Below are 9,491 nucleotides of genomic sequence, written 5' to 3'. Positions count from 1 at the left end.
ATAAACATATAGCAATGAGACAGTTTCAAATCAAATCGAAAGTACAGTTTCAACAAATAATACACTGCATACATTCTTCTCAGTGGTTAATTGCTGTACAAGATGCAGACTTGTGATCCTACTTACAAACACCATTATATTGTTTATTTTAAAAGCACAGAAAAACTAACTTTCTATGCTGATATCTTTGAATTAAGCAACTGCATTGAGAACTTCAATGTGTAATACTAAAACCATGCTTGAAACACCTGTCATCTTGGTCTTCTAAATGTGTACCATTTCTAATATCATATTAATTATTACTACATCTCTTTAAGATATTTTTTTAAAAAAAGATAATAAAAGAAAATGAGAGACAAGAACAAAAATTTAAGTTTTCTTGAAAGCATGTGGTAACATTCAATCATATGTCCCATTTTACCTAACTATATCTGTCAATCTGAGCAACAAGTTTGATGATAAAAATAGATAATATATCAATCATTGTTAATCAGCTATTCTTGTTTTGGAAGTCTGTAATGTATGTATTGGTATATGTTACCCTATTTGTGTCTTTGTTTTGTTTTTCTTGCTCTTGTTTTTACTCTTCAAAATAAAAGAAAATTTAGAAAAAAGTAATAACTCAATAAAAGCACAGATGAGAAACAGCATGAGGAACAACCAGCCTCTACTGAAGACCAGGCAGGGCCTGTAGAAGTTCCTTACTTGGTTTAACAGATCTTAAAGGGTTTTTATCTTTTGACTTTTATTATGAGAAATCTCTGTAATTGATTATCTATGACAAAAGTTCTAACTAGTCTATTCATAGTTACAACCCAAAAAGTGTAAAAGGGTTACTACGGTTGAACTTGGCTGAATACATCTTAGAGTGCATTCTAATTTCAATGTAATCATCTTGTGCATGTTTGTTTGTCTGTTCAATGTGTGTTACTAACCAGTTAAAGGACCTAGAGCTGCTTTATTTAAGAAAAATGTTTTCTTGAGCTCAATAATTTAATTTTAGTTTTTGGTTCTTTGTGAGATTTCCATGGAAAAGTCATCTATCTATATAGCTTTTCATGTTAGACAATGTCATTTACAACATTAACAGATTAGGATTGATAGTCTCAAGGTTTACATAGGAATTACAAATAAAAGCCTTAAAGCTTGACAACATAAAGGTTACATAAGATTATGTTAAGATATATGTATCTTTGTGTTAACTTTTAAGTACACATTATTTTTCAAATTTCTACTGAAATTGGCTTATAGAGAAGCACTTAAGATATTGTCTTAAATGCTTGTGGTTCATATAGTTAACAGTAAGCTAATTAAAATCACTTTTTATGAATAAAGATATCTTTAAGTTGGTAATGTGTTTCTACCCAGGTTCTTAGATAACCAAAATAATATAAAAAATCAATTTACAAATTCAATGTTTATTATTGTCTGTGTACCATAACTTCAGAAGTTTTCCTTGGTTAAAGATAATATGCATAGCTTAACATGCTTAAATATTAAGATTTTTTTATATGTAGGACAAGGTGTGCAGGGTGCACAGGGTCTCACTGTATAGATTGCACTTGTAGTAATCCTCCTGTTTGCAGCCTCCCAAGTGCTGGGATTATAGGTGCATGCCACCATGCCCAGTCTCAATCACTGTCTCAGGGCGCCCTGGGGGTGGTGTGGCACAGCAGGCCAGGGGATCGAACTCTGGGCCCCTGTGTCTGCCTAAGCAGCTGCTTTAATTTACTGACCTATTTGGCTGTCCCTTATGATATGGTCTCAATTTGCCTATAATTAAAAGTTTAAGCAATAAGGTTTTCTTAAAATATTGAAATGCTCTTGCTTAAACTTATAGAACTAGATTTAGAAGCAAAAGTTTCCATATTTTACTAAAATTAATGTCTTGTGTTCTCATCATTAGGCCTTTGGTTACTAAAAAGTGGGCTTTAAGAGTTAAAGAGCATTTAAGTGTTAACCTATGAAATATTTTCAATAATCAGTTTATGAATGGTTAAACAAACAGTTATCTTAGTTTATGACATCATGTATATGTGGACAGATATGTATGTGTACATCTAAAAATAGGCTATGCTGTGAATCTAAGCTTTAAAATTAAAATTATAGAGTTAAGACTAGGTGAGTTTAGTACATCAAAGTAACTAATAGATATTGTATTTTATACATGTGTTTTTAGATCTTAAATATATAAAAGGATAAAAATTTGACACCTTTTTAAATTTGATTCTTAAACTTAATCTTGTTTTATTGGTTTAGATTAAACAAGCCTTTTGGTGTATACATGAGATATACTTGTACATTTGGTAATGTCTATTTACAGTCATAAACACTATCTTCTAAATTTACTTGAGCTGTGAAGGTGTCTTTAGTTCTTGTCAATATAGTCACACCTTATAAAATCTGTTAGAGGATTCTAAAATTTGTCTTAGGAATAGAAACTTAACATATGTGAAAATTTCTATATACAATTATACCAATTTTTGTCAACCTCAGGGTATACTAAGAGGTACGTTCATGTTTCTTAAGTGGAAAGGCCTTTAAATATGTGAATCCAAAAAGTCTGTGACTTCCAGGTTAAAGTTATTTATAGTGATAAACTGCTTAGGCTTAAATATCTGACATTCCCTTATTTATGTTCCAGCTATTAGTGACAAAATGTATCTGCCAATGTACCAACATGACATAGCCAGATAAAGTGGTTATGTCTTCAGGCATATGCTTGTGTGATTGCTATGTAGCTGTATTATAATAGAGGTCACTAAACACAGGGCAGTCCAGACAATGCCACTAGAATGATTAGAGATTAGACATTAATGATCTCTAAGGTACATCTATAAATAAGTACATTCTACTTAAATGTCATTCTGCTAACAAAAGATAGTTAAAAGATACAAAATTAGATAAAAGTTTAATGTCAATTACTATCTTTTAATTAAAGATAACTGACCAAAAAGCTGTTCTATTAATAACTTTTCAGTGTTCTAAGATGAACATTTAACTGTACTTCTGAGGTAATAATTGCCTTGCTGAAGTGTTACGTTGCAGATGATCTCAAGTTTTCTCTGCAAAACTCAAGAAATGTTATCTGTTAATGTTCTACAAGGATTCAACTTCTAATACAACTATGATTGGTAAAGAACAGTTTATTTATTTTGCTATATATTTCAAGGTGCTTAATATTTAGGTAAGATAACAAAATTAAACCCATTTCTTCTTCTGTATGCTGATATAGTTTATCTTCTTCTCTGTGTATTCAACTACTGAACTTTCGAGACCAAATGAGAAATAACTGGGCTAACAGCCATGGTCTACAAGGACCCAGGACTTGAGGGGACCTTTTGTCTTTTTCTTTTTTAATTTTTTTTTAATTTTTTAAAAAGAGTGCAAATTAGAATTAAAACAAAAAATTACAAGTGATACAAAATTTCACTTAACAAGGTAATGTGAATTTCACAGTATTTGCTGTAATACATAGTGTTGTCTTCCAACCAGTTACTCATATTACCAGATATATGCATGTAAAATTGGAAGAAGAAATATAAAAGAAAAAAAAGTATAAGAAATTAAGAGACTGCCTCTGGGCATGGTGATCCACACATCAAGACTGGGCCTTGTGGTGCAAACCTGCAATCCCAGCGCTTGGGAGGCTGAAAACAGGAGGGTCACTATGAGTCTGAGTGATGTAGTGAGATCCTGTACCAAATACATTAAAAAATGAAAGAAATTAAGAAGAGAAAAAGTGCAATTAATTGAAGAAAGGAGACATGACAAATTAAATTTTATCTGTTCCTTTCCATAGACCAGCAGAAATGCACAGTACAGTTGTCCAAAACATCTTGCATACATCCATAGATAAATCTCTTTACCCCACTCCCTCTCCTGTCCTTCTCCTCAACTCAGTGGCTCTTTCATTTTGAATAAGTTCTTTCCCTTTTTCCAGTATCTATTGTACACTTCATGTTTCATTTTTCTCTTTCATGTTCTCATACTAAGGAGACAATATGATGTTTGCACATGCAGGGCTGATTTATTTCACTTATGAGTATATTCTCTAGTTACATCCACTTACTGACAAAAGACTCAAATTTATACTGTTTTATAGCTGAGTAATACTCCATTGTGTGAAAATACCACATCATCTTTATCCATTCTTCAGTTGATGGGCATCTGGGTTGTTTCCAGGATTTAGCTATGACAAACTGTGCTGCTATAAAACATGGGTGCACATATATCGTTCTGGTATGAGGTTTTCAATTCTTCTGGAAAAAATATCCAGGAGGGAATAGCTGGCTTGAATGGGATCTCCAATCATAATTTTTTAAGGAATCTCCACACTGATGTCCATAGTGGTTGTACCAATCTGAACTCCCACCAACAGTGCAGAAGAGTTGTTTTTTCTCCACAGCCCCTCCAACATTTGTTATTGGCTGACTTCTTGATGTTATCCATTCTTTCTGGGGTGAGATGAAATCTCATTGTTGTTTTGATTTGCACTTCTTGAATGACCAATGATGTTGAACATTTTTTCATATATTTATTTGCCATTTGTATTTTTTCCTCTGAGTTGTGTATATTCATCTTAGATGCCCATTTTTGGATCGAATCTGAATTTGTGGGGCCTGATTTTTTTTAAATTCTTCATATGATCTAGATAGAAGGCCTTTGTCAGAGGGACAGTCAGTTATAAGCTTTTCCTAGTTTGTGCATATTTTTGATACTCTGTTGAAAATTTTCTTTGAAGTGCAGAAACTTCAAAAAGATGAGATCCCAGTTGTTGATTCTTTGAAATATTTCCCATGCTGTTTGGTTTTTGTCCATGAGCTCTCTACCTACCCTTATGTCTTTAATATTCCTACCTACATTTTCCTCCAGAAGACTTAGTGTTTCTATTTTAATATTTAAATATATGATCCATTTTGACTGTAACTTTGTGCATGGTGATAGGTATGGGCCTCATTTTAGCCTTTGGCACATGGAAATCCAGTTTTTCTGGCACCATTTATTAAAGAGACTATCTTTTTTCAAGTAAACGTGTTTGACCCCTTTATCAACAATAAGGTGGCTGACTGTGTTTGAAGTTGTGTCTGCATCTTCTTCTAATCTGTTCCATTGATCCTGAGGTCTGTCTCTTTTTTGTCTGTATCATGCTAATTTTATCACAGCCCCTTTATAGTACAATTTCAGGTCCAGGTTTGTGATATGTCCTGCCTTTTCTTTGTTTCCCAGGATTGTTTTTGCTATTCTGGGTCTCTTTTGGTTTCAAATGAACTTGAAGAAAATTTTCTGTAGCTCTGTGAGGTATACTAATGGTATGTCATTGGTATTGTATTGAATCTGCATAACAATTTTTGGAGTATGTCCATTTTCACAATGTTGGTTCTTCCTATCCAAGAGCATGGAATATTTTTTCATTTTCTCAAATTCTCATCAATCTCTTTTCTTAGAGTAACATAATTTTCACTTTATAAATCTTTTAATCCTTTGTGAGGTTGATTTCAAAGTATTTCATTTTTTTGGGTGTTATTGTGAAAGGCATGGTTTCCCTAATTTCTCTCTCTGGGGTCAGGAAGATATCTCAATGGCTTAAGCACCTGCCTGGCAAGCACAAAGTCTTGATACTCTATTGGAAATTTGCTTTGAAGTGCAGAAACCTCAAAAAGTTGAGATCCAAATTGTTGATTCTTTAAAGTATTTCCTATACAGTTTGGTTTTCATAAAAAAAATTCCATGCCAAATTTCTCTCTCAGTGTGTTCATTGTTTGTGTACAAAAATGCCACTGATTTTTGACTATTAGCTTTGTATCCTGCTATGTTTCTGAATTTGGTGTTTAGATCTACAAGACTCTTGGTGGAGTTTTTGTGGACGTCTATGTAGAGTATCATGTCATGTGAAAATTAAGATAATTTCACTTCTTTTCCAAACACTATTCCTTTTATTTTTCTCTCTTGTCTAATTGCTCTGGCTAATGTTTCCAGAACTATATTGAATAGAAGAAGAATCAGTGGATATCCTCGTCTTGTGCCTGATTTTAAAATGAAGGATCAGTTTTTTGCCCATTAAGTATGATGTTGGATGTTGGTTTATTATAGATGGCTTTTATCAGGTTGAAATTTAGACCATTTATTCTGATTCTGTGTAGGAGTTTTATCATGAATGAGTGTTGGACTTTGTCAAAAGCTCTTTATACATCTTTTGAGATGATCATGTGTTTTTGTTCTTGGTTCTATTGATGTTGTGTACTTGTACATTTATGGATTTGTATGTGTTGAACCATCCCTGCATTCCTGGGATGAATACAACTTGGTCATAATGCATAATCTTCTTGATAATTTGCTGCATTCTGTTTGCTAGTATTTTATGGAGGATTTTTGCATCCGTATTCATTACAAAGATTTGCCTGTAGTTCGCTTATTTAGTTGGATATTTCTCTGGTTTTGGAATCAGAGTAATTGCCTCCAGGATTGAGATTGGGAGAATTTATTCCCTTGCAATTTCTTTCTTTTTTAAATTTTTATTTATTTATTTATTTATTTATTTATTTATTTATCGTGTGTGTGTGTGTGTGTGTGTGTGTGTGTGTGGCCAGCTCAGCCCACCAGGGGGAGGGGCTGGCTGGCATGTGGTGCTGTGGGATTGAACCGTGGTCCCTGCACTTTGCTTAGCTTAGTTTGTTCTAAGTAGGTGCTTTAGACCAACGAGCCATCTCACCAGCTCTCCCTTGCAATTTCTTTGAAGACTTTGAGAAAATGTGGCATTAAGTCTTCTGTAAATTTTTTGTAGAATTCTTCTGTTAATCCATTGGAAGCTGGGCTTTTCTTTGTTGGTAGGCTTTTTAAATTTCATTTTCTATTTTCTTTCTCATTACTAGGTTGTTCAGAGTTTTCATATCCTCTTGATTCAGCTTTGACATTTCATATGTATGTAAGAAACTGGAGGGGACCTTTTCTATAGGCTCTACAGTTTTAAGAAGTTGCCCAACCTCCTGAATAGGGTGATTTTTGGACTCCAGAAAACAGAAATCAAATAATTCAGATGGTGCCAAAAAGGAGGGTCACCACTGAAGGAAAAGCTTCACATACTTTCATAAGAAACTACAGGGTAAAGCAAGACCATGATCCTTCTTGGCAAATGACACTGACAGTAGAGCCGAGAGACTCTGTACATGTTTCTAAAAGTAATGCCTAAAGAGGTTGACTGACCTGATAGAGAGCTTAATTTTGATTAGCACAGGTCTCAGTTTAACTTGGTCTTAAATACTTAGCTGAAAAGTATAACCAAGAGGTGTATAAAACAATACCATAGCAATGAAGGCTATATATAGAAATCATTGCTCTCTACTGGAGGTTTCTAGCTACACTAGTAGCTGACCACCATTATGCTTCAATGAAGCTATACAACTATACTTAAAGCTGTAAAAACTCAATAAAAATGTATAAATTTCATAGATAAAATTGTCATTTAAAACCACTAAAATCTCCATCTTTTTACAGATGAAAATAGAAGGACTTGTGACAGAGAAATATTCTGCCTCTTTACAACTTTATTCAGTAGAGAGGTCTAGGAGACAGCTGGTGACTGTTACTGTTCCAATCCCTTAAATGTATTCTCTGGCATAGCTCTTCCTCCAATTTGCCTTTCTATTCTTGTGTGCGTGCTTTGATTTTATATACATTAATTTTTTTTGGTAAGTTTGTTTATTTTTGCCTAGAGTCTACCAAGCACCAAGTGATTGTACAGATGCAACCAATGAAAAGTGTGCCAGACTCCTTTTTACAGGGATGCTCTAGATTGACTTTGTAAAGGGAGATGAGTTCTTTGGAAAAGGCCCTGGATGTGCTCTCCCCTACACCAACCCTTTTCAGACTGAAGTAGCTAGACTGAAACTGTGCCCATCTTCCCCTAGCCACATTTAAGGTAGCTCTTCAGTAGGTGGAATATTATATGCAGCCAAGTTAGGTAAGCATTTACAGGCAGTCCAACAAGACTAGGCTCTCAAGGAAGTCAGTGCAGAAGGTGAGAACACATTGCAACTGTGGTTGCAGGCACTTCCATCAGAGGCCAGGCCTTAGTGTAATGACTGAGCCTACATGTCTCCCCAAGGGATAAGAAATAACTTGAGATAATATTGTAATTGGTATTACATGATGCAGCAAGGTCCAGATAGACATCAGCTACACCTGTAGGTGACCGAATCATCTGGATCCATCCCTTCCCCAAAATGTCTGTATTCTTTTCATGTACTCTTGCTACATGACCCACTTTCCTACTAGGAATATTAGCTGAGCAGCTGTACTTGTAATATTGTTGGTTAATTATAGTTTGATCTACTTCATGATTATTGTACTTACCTCATAATTTGATCGACCCCATGATTGTTCCACCCACCTTAAGACTTTGCTCTATGAAACATTCTTAGAGAAATGACGCCTGTGAAAACCTACTTTTGGGACTCCTTCTGTTTTCCAGGAGCTATCTCTTAAATCTTTTCTACTATTAGCTTTCATTGTTCTTTAGAATTTGTTCTTTGATTTTGTGGAAACAAACTTGGTATAGTGGACGCTTAGAACTTTAGGAATTATATTTTTCCTATATCAAAAGTAGAAAAAAAGAGAGAGAAAACCAAATGTGTTCTGCAGGTGAAAGCAGGTTACCATGAAGAGAAATGACAGAAATTTCACAGTGACTGTCCTTTGTTTTACATTTCCCACTTTGGCACCATATGTAGGTCATCCTCTCAGAAATCTCTTGAATTCTTGTGAGAAGTCCACATGCAGAGGCTTTGGGAATTATTCTGCGCATGTGTTCTTGGATTAACAGGTCATGCTCATTTTTCTAGCTAGTTCTGGCATTATGGTATCATCCATGTTATCCTCATAGATGGCTAGCACAGTCTTCAAAGGCACTGACAAAGTGCCAGTTCAGAGGAGACACTTGGAGAGATCAAGTGGCATCTTTCAAACTGTTGAGTAGACTACAGTTCTTGGGGGTCCAGGTGTGCCATGATCCTTATCCGCTGGTGGCTCACAGCCACCAGGCACTGGGAAGGTTGGTATGCTACAACTGTGAGGCTGTGATACATCTGAAAGTATTAGAAATCTTCAGAATTGGAGTTTTCATTTGAAATTATATTTTGGTTTACTTATATTTTGAGAGGTGATTTGGAAACTGACCTAGAGACTCATTCATTAGCAATGACTTTTAAAACTTACATGAAGTAATTGCCATAGATCAAGTCCCATATGTATTTAAGAGCTTCTTCTCTCCACTACAGTGGGGCTTCAGTGCTTTTCAGAGGCTACCAGGTGGTAATTTTTGTTTTAATTGACATCAGTTATTTTTATTTTAAAGAAAGAAAAAAAAATAAAAACAGTGGTACAAAATCTCAAAACAAGATTTTAGGAGAGTAACAACGGTTAGTACATTGTGTGTTGTTATTGCCAAAGTAGTTTCTCATATTACAAGATATAGACAAGAATAAGCAAATAAC

The sequence above is a fragment of the Octodon degus genome, unplaced genomic scaffold (assembly GCF_000260255.1).
Source record: "Octodon degus isolate 3935 unplaced genomic scaffold, OctDeg1.0 scaffold00028, whole genome shotgun sequence".
Lineage (NCBI taxonomy): Eukaryota > Metazoa > Chordata > Mammalia > Rodentia > Octodontidae > Octodon > Octodon degus.
Note: the sequence above shows the minus strand (reverse complement) of the source record.